We start from the raw sequence: 21,673 nt of genomic DNA, 5'->3' as shown, positions 1-21,673 counted from the left end.
ACTAGAAGCAGGGCGGCAGGTAGCTTAGTGGTTAAAAGCGTTGTGCCAGTAACCGAAAGGTCGCTGGTTCTAATCCCCGAGCCGACTAGGTGAACAATCTGTTGATGTGCCCTTGAGCAAGGCACTTAACCCTAATTGCTCCTGTAAGTCGCTCTGGATAAGAGCGTCTGCTAAATAACTAATTATTATAAGCACAAGCATTTCGCTAAACTCGCAATAACATCTGCTAACCATGTACAGTGAGGGAAAAAAGTATTTGATTTTGTACGTTTGCCCACTGACAAAGACATGATCAGTCTATAATTTTAATGGTAGGTTTATTTGAATAATGAGAGACAGAATAACAACAAAATAATCAAGAAAAACGCATGTCAAAAAGGTTATAAATTGATTTACATTTTAATGAGGGAAATAAGTATTTGACCCCTCTGCAAAACACAAAACTTAGTACTTGGTGGCAAAACCCTTGTTGGCAATCACAGAGGTCAGACATTTCTTGTAGTTTGCCACCAGGTTTGCACACATCTCAGGATGGATTTTGTCCCACTCCTCTTTGCAGATCTTCTCCAAGTCATTAAGGTTTCGAGGCTGACGTTTGGCAACTCGAACCTTCCGCTCCCTCCACAGATTTTCTATGGGATTAAGTTCTGGAGACTGGCTAGGCCACTCCAGTACCTTAATGTGCTTCTTCTTGAGCCACTCCTTTGTTGCCTTGGCCGTGTGTTTTGGGTCATTGTCATGCTGGAATACCCATCCACGACCAATTTTCAATGCCCTGGCTGAGGGAAGGAGGTCCTCACCCAAGATTTGACGGTACATGGCCCCGTCCATCGTCCCTTTGATGCGGTGAAGTTGTCCTGTTCCCTTAGCAGAAAAACACCCCCAAAGCATAATGTTTCCACCTCCATGTTTGACGGTGGGGATGGTGTTCTTGGGGTCATAGGCAGCATTCCTCCTCCTCCAAACACGGCGTGTTGAGTTGATGCCAAAGAGCTCGATTTTGGTCTCATCTGACCACAACACTTTCACCCAGTTCTCCTCTGAATCATTCAGATGTTCATTGGCAAACTTCAGACGGGCATGTATATGTGCTTTCTTGAGCAGGGGGACCTTGCGGGTGCTGCAGGATTTCAGTCCTTCACGGCGTAGTGTGTTACCAATTGTTTTCTTGGTGACTATGGTCCCAGCTGCCTTGAGATCATTGACAAGATCCTCCCGTGTAGTTTTTTTGTTGTTATTCTGTCTCTCACTGTTCAAATAAACCTACCATTAAAATTATAGACTGATCATTTCTTCGTCAGTGGGAAAATGTACAAAATCAGCAGGGGATCAAGTACTTGGCCATAGTGGAGTTTGGAGTGTGACTGTTTGAGGTTGTGGACAGGTGTCTTTTATACTGATAACAAGTTCAAACAGGTGCCATTAATACAGGTAACGAGTGGAGGACAGAGGAACCTCTTAAAGAAGAAGTTACAGGTCTGTGAGAGCCAGAAATCTTGCTTGTTTGTAGGTGACCAAATACTTATTTTCCACCATAATTTGCAAATTAATTCATGAAAAATCCTACAATGTGATTTTCTGGATTTGTTTTTCTAATTTTTCTGTCATAGTTGACGTGTACCTATGATGAAAATTACAGGCCTCTCTCATCTTTTTAAGTGGGAGAACTTGCACAATTGGTGGCTGACTAAATACTTTTTTTCCCCACTGTATATATATATTTGTCATTATGGGGTATTGTGTGTAGATTGATGAGGGAAAAAAACAATGCATCATGAAACAAGTATACATGGTAAATGAAAGAGAGCGCGACCTGTTCACCGGACTTGCTACCTTGTTCCAGACCTGCTGTTTTCAACTCTCTCTCTCTCTCTACCGCACCTGCTATTTCAACCTCTAAATGCCAGGCTATGAAAAGCCAAGTGACATTTACTCCTGATGTACTGACCTGTTGCAACCTCTACAACCACTGTGATTATTAATTGACCCTGCTGGTCCTCTATGAACGTTTGAACATCTTGGAGAAAAATCTGGACTTAATGGCCATGTACTGTTAAAATCTCCACCCAGCACAGCCAGAATGGGACAGGCCACCCCTCAGAGCCTGGTTTCTCTCTAGGTTTCTTCCTAGGTTTCTACCTTTCTAGGGAGTTTTTCCTAGCCACCGTGCTACTACATCTGTATTGCTTGCTTGCTGTTTGGGGTTTTAGGTTTCTGTATAGCACTTTGTGACATCTGCTGATGTAAAAAGGGCTTTATAAATACATTTGTTTGATTGGACCCATGGAGTTGCTTGCTAGTAAAATGTGGATGGAACAACTGCCCTAGGTCCCCGGTTAGGGGGCGATGACTCCAAAGGGGGCAGAGGTAAAGAACAGATGTTTATTGCTAGCCGCAACACACACCAGCATTAAAGGAGAATAGGAGTGATAGTGATAAATGTCATAGATGTGTGAAGTGTGATGTGTGTGGTATTCTGTAAGAAGACAAATAGAAAGATGTATTACACAGTGATATAGCTATAACGATGTAGCAACAGTAATGGCATGATAACATAGCAATGACAATGCTACGATGATAGCTAATAGGATTAGCAGTGTAATGACATGGCTATAAATGTGCTATAACAATATAACGCTAATATGCTAAGCAACAGTAGGAATAGTAGCAGCAAGGCTAATAGCATAGCAGCAATGGGAGTAATGCACTTTATATAGGCAATAGGCAATGGCTAGGGACGCTAAACACAATTGCAGCTAAGTATTAGCAACAGGCTAATAGAGAATACAGTACACACTATAAGGCATAACGGTTACAGGCATACATTAGCAGCTAGACTAACATACTACAGGCTAGTAAGGAAAGGATAAGCGAATAGCTAATAATTAGCTAGTAGGAAAATCATATAACCTAACATAATAAACAGTATAAGCTAATATAACATAACAGTATAAACCCCATACATAGTAGGAACAAGTTCGTATAAATGTTAGCATTCCGGTTAATTAAGCTAGCATGGTAATATAAACAAGGCTATGGGGGCTGCCATCTATGAAAGGTCACATGACAATAGGAACTTGAAGTGGCAGCATTATTGGATGCTAATTACCTCACGGCAGGTGGCCATCTTAGGCCTATAGGTTTTAATGGCAAGTAGAGTAACTATTGTCCCAACAGTAAAAGTATTCATAGCTCGACCATAAAGCTATTAAATGACTATGTAACAGGACATATTATATACACGTGAAATACTAACATAGTTGCACCCAACAACAACTATAAATAGTTTGTAACTAAGTAGTAATGGACATATGACATAGTAACACATAATATACACATAAGATAACTGTAAAGACACTCTGGCTCCACAAAGTCAACTTTGGGCAGTGATGCACAAACACTAAAGGTGTTCAGAGGTTGTAGCAAGGAAGGTGTCCACAGATGGTAGTCCAATGATGGGGAGAAGACCAGAGGTGAAGGCAGCAGCACAGAGATACAGGAGCAGTTCAAAAAGGTCAGAGCGGGGAGAGAGTTCTACAGCCAGACACACATCGTAGAGGTCTGCTGTGGCACAGGCAGCTACACAGATGGATCAGCTGACTCAGGATCCAGTTCAGCCCATTTGATGATGATAGACAGGGCATTGAAGAGGGAGTAGGTACAGCATACCCCCAGGAGCATGAGGAGGCAGTTTGAGAGTGACCGAATACACAGAGGGCCTCCACCCCTCTTTCCTCTCCTCCACCCTCATGTTGGTTGTTGTTGCCCCCTAGCCGGATGTTGTGTGTTCTCTTCCGGTGGCTCCATCGTATGAGGAAGTCCAACATGGTGATGTTGAAGAAGAGGATGGTGGCAGAGCAGCCCAGCAGGCCGTAGATTACCAGGAGGACTTTGCCCTCTGTTGTGGATGGGGCCGTCATCCCAAAACCTGTCCGAGAGGGAACTGGAAAGAGAGAAAGAGAGACGGAGAGAGAGTTACATCTGTGAGAGAAATCAAATTTCAGACATGATCTCTGTTATTATGTCAGGTCACACTATTCCAATCAGCCGTGTAGAGGCAGTTGTTGGAGTCAGAGGTCAAAGAATGTCAGGGTTGTGTCATTGTATTTCGTCATCAAACATAAAAGTCAGAGCTTCTTACATCATACAGGAAGAGGCTGTGTGGTCCATTTGAGAACAGTGTGATTAACTGAGAAGGTGTCCAAGGAGTCGGACCATCTCCCACGACAAGAGCCTGAAAGGAAACATATGAAAGATGTATTTTATTGCTCACTTTCCTCTAATTTCTTGCCAAGTTCTCCCATAAAAATTGTTTCTGCCACATGTTGTTTCCGTTCCCATTACGTTGTCTTTGATAATTCTAGAAGTTTTCATGCAGTATTTTTGGACCACTTCCGACAGTTCCGAGCAATATTTGGCGCCAGGGTCAACCGGCGGTGGATCCGCTAACCGGGGGCATTTCCTATTGCTTTCTTCAATCAACAACAGATCAGCGGCAGGAAGCTACAAGGTTAGACCATTGGGCCTCGAATAACGGAGCTGATAAGGCGAAAAGAACAAGCAAATGACGTTGCTATGCCCTTGAGCAAGTCACTTAGCCCTAATTGCTCCAGGGACGCTATACAAAGCCGACCCTGGCCGTGACCCCATTGCCTGCGGGTGTCTCAGGGGGCGTTGGGAATGTGCAAAAAAACACATTTCCATTACACACTTGTGTGTAACAGGACAAGTAAAAGCACTCCCCCTTCCCCCCCAGGGATTACCTTACGGAAGAGAGGAGGGAAGGATGCATTTTTTAACAAACCCCCTTGAGAAACTGTCTCATCGGTCCCTTCAATTATTTTCAGCATATTTTCAGGAAGACTATAATTATAAGACTATAACGTGTTTGTAGTGTATACTATTGTTTGCCCTGTAACTGCATACCCTCATGAATGGACTGGACAGCTTTGACTGGTTGTTTATGTAGAATTTAACTGAACCAAATCTCCTTCGTCTTTCATACAGGTGGTCCTCTGTAGCTCAGCTGGTAGAGCACGGCGCTTGTAACGCCAAGGTAGTGGGTTCGATCCCCGGGACCACCCATACACAAAAAAAAAAATTTATGCACGCATGACTGTAAGTCGCTTTGGATAAAAGCGTCTGCTAAATGGCATATTATTATTATTATATTATACAGTAGTTCTGTTGTCATGCAGATGCCATTATGGCTGTGGCCTCCCACCCAGCCATGTAAACTAGTCAGCCTTTATTTAGATTGTGCTGAAAGGATTACAACATGATTTAAACAGTTGTTCAACAGTTGTATTTCTTACAGTCTATGGTTTACCTTATGCAAAGGTCAGCTATCTCCTGATCTCAAGTGGGAGAGCGGATCAGCAAGGTTCTTAAATCAAACAGTGATGTAATTTCACGTAGCTTAGATACAGACTGTATCCTGTCAAAATATGCTGTGTGTTTGATAAGCAAAAAAAAAAATCCTGATATACCAAGAAAATGTATATGTGAGTGCATTATAAGAACAAAAAGTGACATTTTACAATAAATGGAATAACTTAATTCCCACCAAAATGACTGAACATTCATTATTTGTCCATGCCAGTACAATGTTTTATGTGCTATAATTCAGTCAATATCTGATGGATTAAACAAATTCATTGTACAACTGTTGCATTTATTATAATTGTTGTTTAAACCTTTGAACAATTTTGATGACCGTTGCTATGTTGACAAATCCTTCTCTGTCTTCTCTTAAGTGTGCGTTGCAAAAAGCATACCGATTTCAGATAAAAGGCTCAAAAACACTGAAGCCTTTTCTACCTTTATGTGAAGGTGTACTCTGAGGAAAAGCATGGCTCATGGCTACAAATCTTGTTCAGCAAACTGGTCTTAGAGCATTTTGTATTATTCTGTATGTAAATCCGAGACACTCCAGTTAATATGATATGTTACATTTCGTATGGTATGTACTAATTTGTGGATGTCCATCATCCATTTCGTATGATATGTGACGAATTGCAATTCGTACAATATGTTCCAACAGTTGAAAGGCTGGTCATGGCTCACATCAACACCATCATCCCAGAAAACCTAGACCCACTACAATTCGCATACCGCTCCAACAGACCCACAGATGATGCAATCTCTATTGCACTCTACGCTGCCCATTCCCAACTAGACAAAAGGAACACCTACGTGAGAATGCTGTTCGTTGACTACAGCTCAGCTTTTAACACCATAGTGCCCTCAAAACTCATCACTAACATTAAGTTTGCGGATGATACAACAGTGGTAGGCCTCATCACCGACAACGATGAGACAGCCTATATGGAGGAGGTCAGAGACCTGGCAGTGTGGACAACAACCTCTACCTCAACGTGAGCAAGACAAAGGAAGACAAAGGACCTGATCGTGGACTACGGGAAAAGGAGGTCCAGCACGCCCCCATTCACATCGACGGGGCTGTGGTGGAGTGGGTCGAGAGCTTCAATTTCCTTGGTGTCCACATCACTAACAAACTATCATGGTCCAAACACACCAAGACAGAGAGGGCACGATAATGCCTATTCCCCCCCAGGAGACTGAAAAGATTTGGCATGGGTCCTCAGATCCTCAAAAAGTTCTACATCTACACCATCGAGAGCATCCTGACTGGTTGCATCACCACTTCTTATGGTAACTGCTCGGCTACAGAGGGTAGTGCGTACGGCCCAGTACATCACTGGGGCCAAGCTTCCTGCCATCCAGGACCTCTATACCAGGCAGTGTTAGAGGAAGGCCCTAAAAATGGTCAAAGACTCCAGCCACATCAGGTCATAGACTGTTCTCTCTGCTACCACACAGCAAGTGCTACCGGAGCGCCAAGTCTAGGTCCAAGAGGCTCCTTAACAGCTTCTACCCCCAAGCTGCTAAAGAGTTAATCAAATGGCTACCTGGACTATTTGCCTTGACCCCCTTTTTTACGCTGCTGCTACTCGCTATTTATTATCTATGCATAGAAACTTTAACCCTACATACATGTACATATGTACATGAATAGTTATGCACGCTCAAGTTTTCTGTTTTTTTCTCTTATTTCTTGTTTGTTTCACAATTTTAAAAAAATAGCATCTTCAAAGTGGTAGGCATGTTGTGTAAATCAAATGATACAAACCCCCACCAAAAATCCATTTTAATTCCAGGTTGTAAGGCAACAAAATAGGAAAAATGACAAGGGGGGTGAATACTTTCGCAAGCCACTGTATGACTCATGAGAGACCATAAACATGGTTATTTTTTTGTAAGCAACTAAAATCTACTGATAGTTTAAAGGTGTAATCTGTGATATGTACATCCATTTTTTGACTTTTAAAATTAATTATGTTCCAATTGATTCTTGAAGAATTTAACGTACAGTGAGGGAAAAAAGCATTTGATCCCCTGCTGATTTTGTATGTTTGCCCACTGACAAAGAAATGATCAGTCTATAATTTTAATGGTAGGTTTATTTGAACAGTGAGAGACAGAATAACAACAAAAAAATCCAGAAAAACGCATGTCAAAAATGTTATAAATTGATTTGCATTTTAATGAGGGAAATAAGTATTTGACCCCCTCTCAGTCAGAAAGATTTCTGGCTCCCAGGTGTCTTTTATACAGGTAACGAGCTGAGATTAGGAGCACACTCTTAAAGGGAGTGCTCCTAATCTCAGCTTGTTACCTGTATAAAAGACACCTGTCCACAGAAGCAATCAATCAATCAGATTCCAAACTCTCCACCATGGCCAAGACCAAAGAGCTCTCCAAGGATGTCAGGGACAAGATTGTAGACCTACACAAGGCTGGAATGGGCTACAAGATCATCGCCAAGCAGCTTGGTGAGAAGGTGACAACAGTTGTTGCGATTATTCGCAAATGGAAGGAACACAAAAGAACTGTCAATCTCCCTCGGCCTGGGGCTCCATGCAAGATCTCACCTCGTGGAGTTGCAATGATCATGAGAACGGTGAGGAATCAGCCCAGAACTACACGGGAGGATCTTGTCAATGATCTCAAGGCAGCTGGGACAATAGTCACCAAGAAAACAATTGGTAACACACTACGCTGTGAAGGACTGAAATCCTGCAGTGCCCGCAAGGTCCCCCTGCTCAAGAAAGCACATATACAGGCCTGTCTGAAGTTTGCCAATGAACATCTGAATGATTCAGAGGAGAACTGGGTGAAAGTGTTGTGGTCAGATGAGACCAAAATCGATCTCTTTGGCATCAACTCAATTCGCCGTGTTTGGAGGAGGAGAAATGCTGCCTATGACCCCAAGAACACCATCCCCACCGTCAAACATGGAGGTGGAAACATTATGCTTTGGGGGTGTTTTTCTGCTAAGGGGACAGGACAACTTCACCGCATCAAAGGGACGGGGCCATGTACCGTCAAATCTTGGGTGAGGACCTCCTTCCCTCAGCCAGGGCATTGAAAATGGGTCGTGGATGGGTATTCCAGCATGACAATGACCCAAAACACACGGCCAAGGCAACAAAGGAGTGGCTCAAGAAGAAGCACATTAAGGTCCTGGAGTGGCCTAGCCAGTCTCCAGACCTTAATCCCATAGAAAATCTGTGGAGGGAGCTGAAGGTTCGAGTTGCCAAACGTCAGGCTCGAAACCTTAATGACTTGGAGAAGATCTGCAAAGAGGAGTGGGACAAAATCCCTCCTGAGATGTGTGCAAACCTGGTGGCCAACTACAAGAAACGTCTGACCTCTGTGATTGCCAACAAGGGTTTTGACACCAAGTACTAAGTCATGTTTTGCAGAGGGGTCAAATACTTATTTCCCTCATTAAAATGCAAATCAATTCATAACATTTTTGACATGGGTTTTTCTGGATTTTGTTGTTGTTATTCTGTCTCTCACTGTTCAAATAAACCTACCATTAAAATTATAGACTGATCATGTCTTTGTCAGTGGGCAAATGTACAAAATCAGCAGGGGATCAAATACTTTTTTCCCTCACTGTATGCCTCATGAGCTTAGTTCAACTGTCCTACCCCATCTGAAAACAAAGTAAGATTTTTCAAGCCATTGTTTGTAAACAATGTAAATGTAAGCAAACACTGTATAGAGTCAAAACATGGTTAAATGTATCATTTTTAGCACCTGTAGAGGATGGTATGGGGAGGGGAGTATTGATCGCTGAGATCAGAGATTAATCTGGTGTGTGGTTCAGGCCTTGGGTACAGGACCCCCGCGCAGCAAGACCACAGGGAGGTGTTGAGGTAGCAGTGCCCACAGCAGGTGAACCCTGGCTGGGTAGGGTAGAGCAGGTCTAGCCCTGGGGCAGAGCAGCAGGTCCGGGTGGAGCCGGCCTCCATCAGGACATTCCCACAGCAATGGGTCTCCTCTGAGAGCCTGTCCTGAACCTGCAGGTTGTACAGAGTCCCTGCACAGCACTTCACCTTGCCACTGCTGGGGTCATAGGCCTTCCCTCCAGATAAGTTTTTTTGACCTCCCAATACCAAAAGAGCACATATCATCTCTCCGAATTTGGTGCCTATTGTGCTGTCATGTTGGGCGAACTCATGGCCATGTACTGATGATTATTTATAATTGATTGGATTTTACTGAATAGCACTCAAGGAAATGGAATCTGGAGAGTTCTAGCTATAAGAATTATGAGTTTTAGCCCATTGATTCCTTGAATGAACAGACTGATCAATGTAGAGAGATGACCAAAACCAGCAGACACTGCCGTCCTCAAGAGGGGAGGCCTTCCATTTAGGCAATTAAGAGAAACCCATCAGCAAAATATACCAACCCGCTCGGAGGGCCCTCCATTGTCACGTGTTGCTGACGAAATTCAGAGGGTGACGTCAAGACTGGCGAGGGGATCAATAAACCCTTCAGCTTCAGGACACACTCATTACTTGAATGATGCAATTCATGTTCCACATTCAAATAATAAAACAAGCATGACATTTTACAATATATATTCCTCAGTAACAGTTACAAATTTAATTTGGGATGTATTTATTTTGTTACGTGTCATACCTCGAAATCAGACACAAACAAAATAGACTCATAATTCTCATTCTTTTATTTGAAATTGTGCAAACTCCAAAACATAACGCGGTGCGTGTTGGGATACCACTTGGCTCAGGAGCCGGCAGCCTTGCTGGCTCGGTCGAAGTGGCTATCCGAGGGTCTCATTAGCCCCTACTCCCTCGATAATGTTCACTCCCTCAGCTTCAAGTGAGTCACCACTGCACTGTTCTCACAGACTATCCGCTTGTTTCATTGCCAAAGTGTTAAGTAATGATAAATTCAGACTGCCATGCAGCTTCCTGGGGAAAGCACTAGGGGTCGTGACCCACAGTTTGAATGTCTGGGTTTGAGACTTTAACATTTGAGCATTATTTGTTAAAAAACTGTCTGAATGCCTTTGACGGGAAAAAGGGAAATGGAAAAGACCTGGAAGGCATCTTAACTGACAGTAGTCTTTGTCTCTCTAGAGACATTGTGCATTTCATTGAGCCACCGCCGCCCACACAATTCTCTCACATATGGGGACTGGGATTGTCAGGATGTTTTTTTTTCCTACTTGCATCAACATCTCTCAGAACCAAGATAATACTTTCCACAGTTCATTATAGTACAAACACGCATGAACGCACACACAAACACACTCATCAACACTTAAGGGAGGCTGGAAACATTCTGCTGTAGATAAAGTGATCTAATCGTTAGCCCTTAGGCACTATGAACTGTGGTTGTAGACTGTGCTTGAGACTGAGCTTGAGAATCCTCTGTGTTTAGGGATAAACTACCTGGCTAAGTTCAACCACAGACGTAGGATCTTAATTTGATCACCCTGTTGCAGGAGATTTTTATGTAAAACGTGTAGTGTATTTTAGTTTTAAAAAGGCTTCTGAAGTTCTGTCATTTCCACTTTGAAATTTCAGACTGGATTTTCCCTTACGAAAAATGTACCAACCATTACAAAAATGTCCATTCATTATCATCCACATAATAATCAATATTTCCTGTTGCTGCAGGCTCAAATTAAGATCTTACATCTGTACCAACCTTAACAGTTTCCACCCTACAGAGCAACTCACTTGAGTCCGTTGCAGCAAATTTCATCCAGAGGGTCGTAAGTCTCCACTCCACAGCAGTGTTTGCCTGGATCGTTGAGATAAACGCGTGATCCTCACACCATTTCACGGGATGGCAGATAAAAGTGGCCACCTGGGGAGCACCGGTGCCCATCCTCTACCACACGAGGTCTGTCTACACCACAGCACCCGTCGGTCCTCTACAGCACTGGGAGAGAGACACACCAGTCAGCAGGGTATCAACACACATACAAATAACAGACACACATACAGACAAATTCATGCACTCACAACCCGTAGCATGCACATACACAAAATCACAAAAGAAAGTCCACACGCTAGAAAAGAAAGTCTGACTTTTTTACCAGGAGACCTGTGTACACCTCCTCTGCCAAACAGTGCCAAGCGATAGAAAAGAGATCCAAAGCGAGCTCTCGTTACCCGCTGTCTGAGACACTATTACACAGAAAAGAAGCCTCTCTACTCTATCTGGTTGCGGGGTGGGGCGTACAGAACTAACTTTGCAGCCAAAACTGACATAGTACAGCATATAGCCCAAATAAAGCAAACACCACTATAGAAAGTAATTGTAATTCGTAAATCATTAGGCACACTTTCTCCCTGACAGACATTTAGATCAAGCAGCACTCTAGAACATTGGCCTTGAGTTTAGCACATCCACTTCCCACTGGGGCACTGTCTAAACATTCTGAGTGGTCTGAAATGGGTCTGTGGACAACAGATAGTTTCAGCCTTGTCTTACAATGCCGCTTTTAGTTATTTTGACAATTTAAAACATCTACAAATACACTGATACACTATATATACAAAATGATGTCGACATCGCTTCAAATTAGTGGATTTAGCTATTTCAGCCACACCCGTTGCTGACAGGTGTATAAAATTGAGCACACAGCCATGCAATCTCCATATACAAACATTGGCAGTAGAATGGCCTTACTAACGAGCTTAGTGACTTTCAACCGTCATAAGATGCCACAATTCAAACAAGTCAGTTTGACAAAATGTCTGCCCTGCTAGAGCTGCCTGGTCAACTGTAAGTGCTGCTATTGTGAAGTGGAAACGTCTAGGAGCAACAACAGCTCAGCAGCAAAGTGGTAGGCCACACAAGCTCACAGAACAGGACCGCTGAGTACTGAAGCGCATAGTGCAGAAAACAGTGTCTGTCCTCGGTTGCAACATTCACTACCGAGTTCCAAACTGCCTCGGGAAGCAACGTCAGCACAAAAACTGTTAGTCGGGAGCTTCATGAAATGGGTTTCCATGGCAGAGCAGCCGCACACAAGATCACCATGTTGTCATGACTCTCCCTGAGTGAGGATCGAAGGCCTCATATCAGCTTGGCAAATGGCCGACAACAACCAGACCCTCTTACCCACAGGGGGGGCTGTGCCGGTCTTGACACCTTAATACTGCCATAAATTAGAGATAGGAGAATCTGTCTCTGGCCATCTAGTATGTTGAAAGGAATGTCCTTTGTTTCAGAGACTTTTGTCGCCCAAAAACTTCAACATCCAACAATAAACATTGGGACAATATATTTCAACATCCAAACGTTGGGAATGATGAGAAATGGAATATGGAAAATGTTGTGATGTCATTAAAAATTGTATATTGCCGTTATAACAAAAACATTGTGACTTGAAGAGCTTTTACACTGTGTATATCATATTTACATCCTTTACGATGTGTAGAAAATACGAGGTGAAAATCAACACGAGGTGAAGCCGACAAAGTTGCCTCCACTAACAATGAATGTTACGGCTGAGTAGCTGTTCTAAGTACTGTATCTAAGAAGGTGAATTTAAGTGGGACCATCCTGTTACTCTCTTCAAACCATCGTCTACCACACTGCTCTCATCACCCCACAGGGTATCATCGACACAGCTGATTAGCCATCATCAGAAGACCACTTCCAGAACGTGTGAAAGTAAACAGATGACTAAGAAGAAGGACATTGTGACCTCTTGTGGACAATCTGAGCCTTACATCTGAGCCTTACATCTAAAAGGCCATCCGAAAAGAGAAGGCCCAATCGACCCTTCTCACGAAGGCCTGGGTCCAACAGAGATGACGAAGACAAACACATAAATACATGCATTACTTCTTACCAAACGGGCGGCAGTTCTGGCAAAGTATTAGGATTACTATGAGCATAGGTCCATGTGTATCCAAGTGTTTTTCTCTCTCTCTCTCTCTTTAACTTGCCATCTTTTGTAACAAATGTCATATTGTTAGTCCGCTAGGAACCCGTTTTCATTGTATTAAGTTTATAATCCCTACCTATACCGTGTATGTGTTTGTATCTTGTGTTATCATTTTTAATTAGTTACTAAATAAATAATTACATCAATTTCTGTGGTACGGAATGATCAGTAAGACCTGGGTTTGTGCAAACTTAAAGAGCCTACGACTTTCGGAATGAGACTGATATGAGGTAAATTATTAATAAATGACTGTTAAATGATAAGAGATATCTAGATATCTTTAGAGTTATTTCGGGAAACGGTAACTCGTTAAACAACTTTTCCTGTGGTGCCCCAAATTCCTAATGAGTTAATTGTTACATGATTAATTTAATCTAGTAACAATTAAACATAGTAGGTACAATTGAAGTCGGAAGTTTACATACACTTTAGCCAAATACATTTAAACTCAGTTTTTCACAATTCCTGACATTTATTCCTAGTAACAATTCCCTGTCTTAGGTCAGTTAGGATCACCACTTTATTTTAAGAATGTGAAATGTCCGAATATTAGTAGAGCGAATGATTTATTTCAGCTTTTATTTATTTCATCACATTCCCAGTGGGTCAGAAGTTTACATACACTCAATTAGTATTTGGTAGCATTGCCTTTAAATTGTTTAACTTGGATCAATCGTTTTGGGTAGCCAAAAGCTTCCCACAATAAGTTGGGTGAATTTTGATCCATTCCTCCTGACAGAGCTGGTGTAACTGAGTCAGGTGTGTAGGCCTCCTTGCTCGCACACACGTTTTCAGTTCTGCCCACAAATTTTTTATAGGATTGAGGTCAGGGCTTTGTGATGGCCACTCCAATACCTTGACTTTGTTGTCCTTAAGCCATTTTGCCACAACTTTGGAAGTATGCTTGGGGTCATTGTCCATTTGGAAGACCCATTTGCGACCAAGCTTTAACTTCCTGACTGATGTCTTGAGATGTTGCTTCAATATATCCACCAAATTTTCCTTCCTCATGATGTCATCTATTTTGTGAAGTGCACCAGTCCCTCCTGCAGCAAAGCACCCCCACAGCATGCTGCCACCCCCGTGCTTCATGGTTGGGATGGTGTTCTTTGGCTTGCAAGCATCCCCTTTTTCCTCCAAACATAACGATGGTCATTATGGCCAAACAGTTATATTTTTGTTTCATCAGATCAGAGGACATTTCTCCAAAAAGTAAGATCTTTGTCCCCATGTGCAGTTGCAAACCGTAGTCAGGCTTTTTTATGGCAGTTTTGGAGCAGTGGCTTCTTCCTTGCTGAGCGGCCTTTCAGGTTATGTCGATATAGGACTTGTTTTACTGTGGATATAGATACTTTGTACCTGTTTCCTCCAGCATCTTCACAAGGTCCTTTGCTGTTGTTCTGGGATTTATTTGCACTTTTCGCACCAAAGTACGTTCATCTCTAGGAGACAGAATGCGTCTCTTTCCTGAGCGGTATGACGGCTGTGTGGTCCCATGGTGTTTATACTTGCTTACTATTGTTTGTACAGATGAACGTGGTTTTGGCTGATTTCTTTTGATTTTCCCATGATGTCAAGCAAAGAGGTGCTGAGTTTGAAGGTAGGTCTTGAAATACATCCTCAGGTACACCTCCAATTGACTCAAATTATGTCAATTAGCCTATCAGAAGCTTCTAAAGCCATGACATTATTTTCTGGAATTTTCCAAGCTGTTTAAAGGCACAGTCAACTTTGTGTATGTAAACTTCTGACCCACTGTGTCACGAGTTACAAAGCCAGAACCCAGAAGCAGACCAGGACAAGGTAAGTTGAAACGAAGGTGAGTGTTTATTTACAAAGTCAAGAGTGATGCTGAATAATCCAGGGAACAGAGCGGGCGGCGTTGATTAGTTGTTGGGGGTGCAGTGGTTGATCCAATCATGGCTCGGCAGCCGCCGACCACCAGGCAGAGGTTGGATGAAGGTTCCGGACGAGTGACTGCAGATGGAACAAAACGGAGGTAAGTAAACAACCAAACCAACAAGGTGCAAAACAACAAAACTAACGCTAGAAGCTCTAAGACTGATACTCTGGTAAACCTACTGTTCATGGCTAACGATCCGGCAGGGAATGGATGTTAGGCCAGAGCCTAAGAAGGGTGATGATCAGGACCAGGTGTGCAGATTGCTGATGGGATGCAGGTGCGGAAATCAAGAGAGCTCCCGGAGCGTTCCAGAACCCTCGGGAAACTGGAGATCACGAGCAGAAAAACTAGTCCACAGACAGGACCCGACTCAGACTGCCGGGATCGTTACAGTACCCCCCCTCCGACGAACGCCACCGGGCGGACTCCCGGAGCGCCAGGATGGAGGCGGTAGAAGTCACGGATGAGGTCAGCATCTAGGATCTGTCGCGCGCGAATCCAACTCCTCTCTTCAGGATCATACCCCTCCCAGTCCACGAGATACTGGAACCCCCGGCCCCGCCGTCTGGAATCCATGATGCGTCGCACCGTGTAGGCAGGACCACCTCCGATCATCCGAGGAGGAGGAGGAGGAGGCGGAGGAGGCAACAGAGGACTGAGGAAAACAGGCTTGAGGCAGGAGACATGAAAGGTGGGATGGACTCTGAGCGTCCTCGGGAGTTTGAGTCGAACTGCCACCGGATTGATCACCCTCTCCACCACAAACGGACCAATGAACTTCGGTAACAACTTCCTAGACTCAGTCCGTAAAGGAAGATCCCGTGTGGCCAACCAGACCCTATCTCCGATGGTATAGGTGGGAGCGGGGATCCGGCGACGATTCGCCTGGAGCTGATACCGGTCCGAAACTCTAAGGAGTGCCTTTCTGGCCCGATGCCAGGTCCGGTGGCAACGACGAATATGGGCCTGAACAGAAGGCACTGAGAGCTCCTTCTCCTGAGAGAAGGGAACAAGGGCGGTTGGTAGCCATACAGGCACTGGAAGGGGAGACATCCCAGTGGCAGATGTAGGGGAGAGTATTGTGGGCATACTCAACCCAAGGCAACTGAGAGACCCAGGAGGTGGGGTTGGAAGAGGCCAGGCAGCGTAGCGTGGATTCCATCTTCTGGTTGGCTCTCTCCGCCTGACCATTAGATTGGGGGTGAAAACCAGATGTGAGACTGACTGTAGCTCCAATGGCCAAACAGAAGGACTTCCAGACAGCAGAGGTAAACCAGGGCCACGGTCGGAAACGATATCACTGGGCAAACCGTGGACCCTGAAAACCTCCTAACCAGGATCTCGGACGTCTCCGAGGCAGAGGGAAGCTTGGCAATTGGCACAAAGTGGGCGAACTTGCTGAATCTGTCCACGATAGTCAGAACGACCGTGTTCCCCTCAGAAGCGGCAACCCAGTGACAAAGTCCAGGGCCAGATGCGACCATGGTCGCCGGGGAATAGGAAGGGGGTGAAGTAGTCCAGAGCTGGGCGATTGGTACTCTTATTCTGCGCACACACTGGACAGGCAGCAACATAACCCCGAGTATCCTCGGCCATGGCAGGCCACCAAAAACGTCTGCGAAGAAACGCCATCGTCCGAGCCACGCCAGGGTGACAAGCCATCTTGCTGGCGTGGGACCATTTGAGGACCGCAGGACGAACCGACTCAGGCACAAACAACCGACCGGGTGGACCGTTACGGGGACCGGGCTGCGTCCGAAGGGCCGCCATCACCTCCTCCCCTCAATCTTCCACCTAACAGCTCCCACGACGCAGTTCCGGGGGAGAATTGTCTCGGTCTTGGACCCACTCTCCTCCGTCTTGGAGAACATCCGAGACAAGGCGTCCGCCTTGCCGTTCTTAGATCCAGGTCGGAACGTCAGGGAAAAATTGAATCGTCCGAAAAACAACGACCACCTGGCCTGACGGGAGTTGAGACGTCTAGCCGATTGCACGTAAGCAAGATTCTTGTGGTCAGTCCAGACAATAAACGGTTGCTCCGCCCCCTCCAACCAGTGGCGCCACTCCTCCAAGGCAAGTTTCACCACGAGAAGCTCCCGGTTACCCATCGTAATTCCTCTCCGCAGGCGAAAGGCGACGAGAGTAGTAGGCGCAGGGATGGAGTTACTGTCCGTGGAGCATCGCTGCGACAGGATGGCGCCAACTCCCACATCAGACGCAGTCCCACTTCAACGACGAACTGACGGGCCGTGTCGGTTGAGAGAGAATCGGTGCGTTGGTGAATCGCCTCTTCAAATCCAGAAACGCTCGATCCGCCTCCGGATTCCACTTGAAGCTCCTGATACTGGAAGTCAAGGCAGTTAACGGAGCGGCCACACGGCTGTAATCCCGGATGAATCTGCGGTAGAAATTCGCAAACCCCAAAAATCTCTGGAGCTGCAATCTCGTATCGGGCTGGGCCCATTCCAGAACCGCTCTAACCTTCTCCTGGTCCATCCTAATCTCTCCCCCTGAGATGATGTACCCGAGAAAGGATGTCGTGTGGGCGTGAAACTCGCACTTCTCGGCCTTCACGAACAGGCGATTCTCCAACAATCGCTGCAGAACCTGCCGGACATGCTGGACGTGGTCGGAAGGTTCCTTCGAGAAGATCAGAATGTCATCCAGATAAACAAACACAAAGAGACCGATCATGTCTCTCAGGACGCCGTTCACCATACTCTGGAATACCGCTGGAGCATTGGTCAGTCCAAACGGCATCACCTGATACTCGAGTGACCCATCGGTGTATTGAAACCCGTCAACCACTCGTCTCCCTCTCTGATCCGGACCATGTGATACGCATTGCGTAGGTCTAGCTTGGTGAACACCGTAGCACCCTGTAAGGAGTCGAAGGCAGAACTCATCAAGGGCAGGGGATACTTGTTCTTGACCGTGATGTCATTCAACCCCCGATAATCAATACACGGTCGAAGAGAGCCATCCTTCTTACCCACAAAGAAGAATCCTGCCCCCAGGGGGTGATGACGAGGAACGAACGAGACCAGCAGCTAGGGACTCCTTGATGTAGGTCTCCAAAGCCTCACGTTCAGGGCGGGAGATACTGTATAACCTTCCCTTAGGGTAGACAGCTCCAGGGAACAGGTTGATGGCACAATCATATGGTCGGTGGGGAGGGAGTGACAGAGCCTTCTGCTTACTGAACACTTCCCCCAAATCGTGATATGTCTCGGGAACCAGGGACAAATCTGGGGGTTTAGCCTCAATCACCTGACTGGGAACCGAATGGGGACAGGCAGTCTTGAGACAGTTAGCATGACAATCAAGGCTCCAACTCGTTACCTTGCCCGTCACCCAATCGAACGTGGGATTGTGTTCCTTCAGCCAGGGGTATCCAGGACCAGAGGAACATGGGAAGACGGCAGAATGAAGAATGAAATCATCTCCGAATGATTCCCCGACAACAGCATCTTAACCGGTTCAGTCCTCATCGTGATACGTGCCAGACTACTGCCGTTCAGAGTGGTTGCTTCAATGGCTTCCGGCAATTGCTCCTTGGAAAGCCCCAGCTGTTCCACCAACTCGGCATCAAGAAAGCTTCCATCGGCACCTGAATCGATAAAAGCGTTAATCGCTAAGCTCTGATTCCTGTTCACAAGGGTAGCCGGAAACGGGGTCTGACAGAGGTATTGAGAGGTTGAAACTGGCTCGCTAAAAGTCCTCCCAACTTTAGCGAGCCGCGCAGTTTGACGACCGCCGGGAACAGGTGGCGAGGGTAATGTCCCGAACCACCACAGTAGAGGCAACAGTTAGTCCTACGTCTGAGTTGGCGTTCCTCCTTGGTTAACCCGTGCCGCCCTACTTGCATTGGTTCCGAATCGGGAGACAGGACCTCTCCACTAATCCTGTGTGGTGGACGATGATCGACGTATTCTGGTCCAATCCCCGACCCGACTGGAACCTGAGAAGCTGATCGATTGGACGGACCCCATTGCTTCTCCCTCCTTCGCTCTCGGACTCGATTATCCACCCGAATAGACAAGGCTACCAAGCTGTCCAGGTCACTAGGCTCCGGATAGGAGATCAACTCATCCTTGAGCTGCTCCGACAGACCCTGGTAAAAGGCCGCTTGCAGAGACTCCTCATTCCACCCACTCTCCACAGCCAACGTCTTGAACTCGATCACGAAGTCGGCCACGCTCGCAGTTCCTTGGTGAAGCGAAAACAGGCGCCTAGCTGGCGTCCCTCCCTCGGACGGAATGGTCGAAAAAGCTTCCTCATCTCGGCCGTGAACCCCTGGTATGAAGCCATGCAGGGGTCTTGTCGTTCCCAAACGGCTGAAGCCCACTCCAGCGCTCGACCACGCAGCAACTCAATCACAAAGGCTATCCTAGCCTTGTCTGTGGCATAAGAGTAGGGCTGTAGATCGAACACTAACCCACACTGCATAAGGAAAGAACGGCATCTTCCCAGCTCCCCCTCATATTTATCCGGCGTCGGCACCTTGGGCTCACGGAAGGACACCGCTCCAGACGCGGCAGGCGAGATGGGTGAAACCGGTAGTGGATCCTCCACCGGAAACTTGCGCTGGTTCTGGACCTCCGTCAGACCGGTAGAAAGGTTCCGAACTGCCAACGCGATCTCCTGTAGCTCCGTGCTATGATGGCCCAACATCTTCTCCTGATGGGTAATGGCATGGCGAACAGAGTCCAGGTCCGCTGGGTTCATTACTGGCCGGATCGTTCTGTCACGAGTTACAAAGCCAGAACCCAGAAGCAGACCAGGACAAGGTAAGTTGAAACGAAGGTGAGTGTTTATTTACAAAGTCAAGAGTGATGCTGAATAATCCAGGGAACAGAGCGGGCGGCGTTGATTAGTTGTTGGGGGTGCAGTGGTTGATCCAATCATGGCTCGCAGCCGCCGACCACCAGGCAGAGGTTGGATGAAGGTTCCGGACGAGTGACTGCAGATGGAACAAAACGGAGGTAAGTAAACAACCAAACCAACAAGGTGCAAAACAACAAAACTAACGCTAGAAGCTCTAAGACTGATACTCTGGTAAACCTACTGTTCATGGCTAACGATCCGGCAGGGAATGGATGTTAGGCCAGAGCCTAAGAAGGGTGATGATCAGGACCAGGTGTGCAGATTGCTGATGGGATGCAGGTGCGGAAATCAAGAGAGCTCCCCGGAGCGTTCCAGAACCCTCGGGAAACTGGAGATCACGAGCAGAAAAACTAGTCCACAGACAGGACCCGACTCAGACTGCCGGGATCGTTACACACTGGAATTGTGATATAGTGAATTATAAGTGAAATAATCTGTCTGTAAACAATTGTTGGAAAATGTACTTGTGTCATGCACAAAGTAGATGTCCTAACCGACTTGCCAAAACCATAGTTTGTGGAGTGGTTGAAAAACTAGTTTTAATGACTCCAACCTAACTGTATGTAAACTTCCGACTTGAACTGTAATTATTCGATAAATAATAGGCATCACAACAATGAAAGGCACATCACGACAATGTGCAATGCCAATATTCGGCTGGAGTAAAGCTCGCCTCCTTTGGACTCTGGAGCAGTGGAAACGTGTTCTCTGGAGTGATGAATCATGCTTCACCTTCTGGCAGTCCGACGGACAAATCTAGGTTTGGCGGATTCCAGGAGAACGCTACCTTCCCATAGTGCCAACTGTTAAGTTTGGTGGAGGAGGAATAATGGTCTGGGGCTGTTTTTCACGGTTCAGGCTCCTTAGTTCCAGTGAAGGGAAATATTAACGCTACAGCATACAATGACATTCTAGACGATTCTGTGCTTCCAACTTTGTGGCAACAGTTTGGGGAAGGCCCTTTCCTATTTCAGCAATGACAATGCACCCGTGCACAAAGCGAGGTCCATACAGAAATGGTTTGTTGAGATCGGTGTGGAAGGACTTGACTGGCCTGCACAGAGCCCTGACCTCAATCTCATCTAACACCTTTGGATGAATTGGAACGCTGACTGCGAGCCAGGCCTAATCGCATAACATCAGTGCCCAACCTCACTAATGCTCTACACGTTATTCAGAGCCCAGTCTGCTGATAGAATGCCGGTTTGTGAATTCTCAGTGGAGAAGTGCAACTGAAGCACGGAATTTGTCTGATGTCAAGCAGCAATTACAATAAGATGCATTTTACATCTGCGTTTACAAAACACAGCAATATATTTCTTATGCGTTGTATATTTTTTTCCTGCGTGAAAAACGCAGATTTCTGCATGTTTGAGACGTCAAAGCCCTTTGGATGAGTTATTTGTACAGCTGCCACTATCTTGATTTCCTTGTGTTTTTTTCTCCTCTCTGTTCTCTGCCCCTCTTCTCTTCTCCTCTCCCCTCTTCTCCCAGCAGCCACAGCGTGTACCCTACACATGCTGCCTCCAGAGCCAGTACTGTTCTCCCTTCAGACAAGAATGCATCAA

At 45.8% G+C, this 21,673-nt stretch overlaps 1 long non-coding RNA gene across 1 annotated transcript; it reads right to left on the bottom strand.

Moving 5' to 3' along the window:
* Positions 1–2,368: 2,368 nt before the first annotated feature.
* Positions 2,369–11,540, bottom strand: LOC121568240. The gene is made up of 4 exons (XR_006001218.2): positions 11,453–11,540; positions 11,091–11,295; positions 4,142–4,234; positions 2,369–3,943 (listed from the first exon to the last, which is right to left on the bottom strand). It is a non-coding gene; the product is annotated as an uncharacterized LOC121568240 (long non-coding RNA).
* Positions 11,541–21,673: the final 10,133 nt, after the last annotated feature.

The sequence above is a fragment of the Coregonus clupeaformis genome, chromosome 6, assembly GCF_020615455.1.
Source record: "Coregonus clupeaformis isolate EN_2021a chromosome 6, ASM2061545v1, whole genome shotgun sequence".
NCBI lineage: Eukaryota > Metazoa > Chordata > Actinopteri > Salmoniformes > Salmonidae > Coregonus > Coregonus clupeaformis.
Note: the sequence above shows the minus strand (reverse complement) of the source record. Positions and strands in the feature narration are given on the sequence as shown.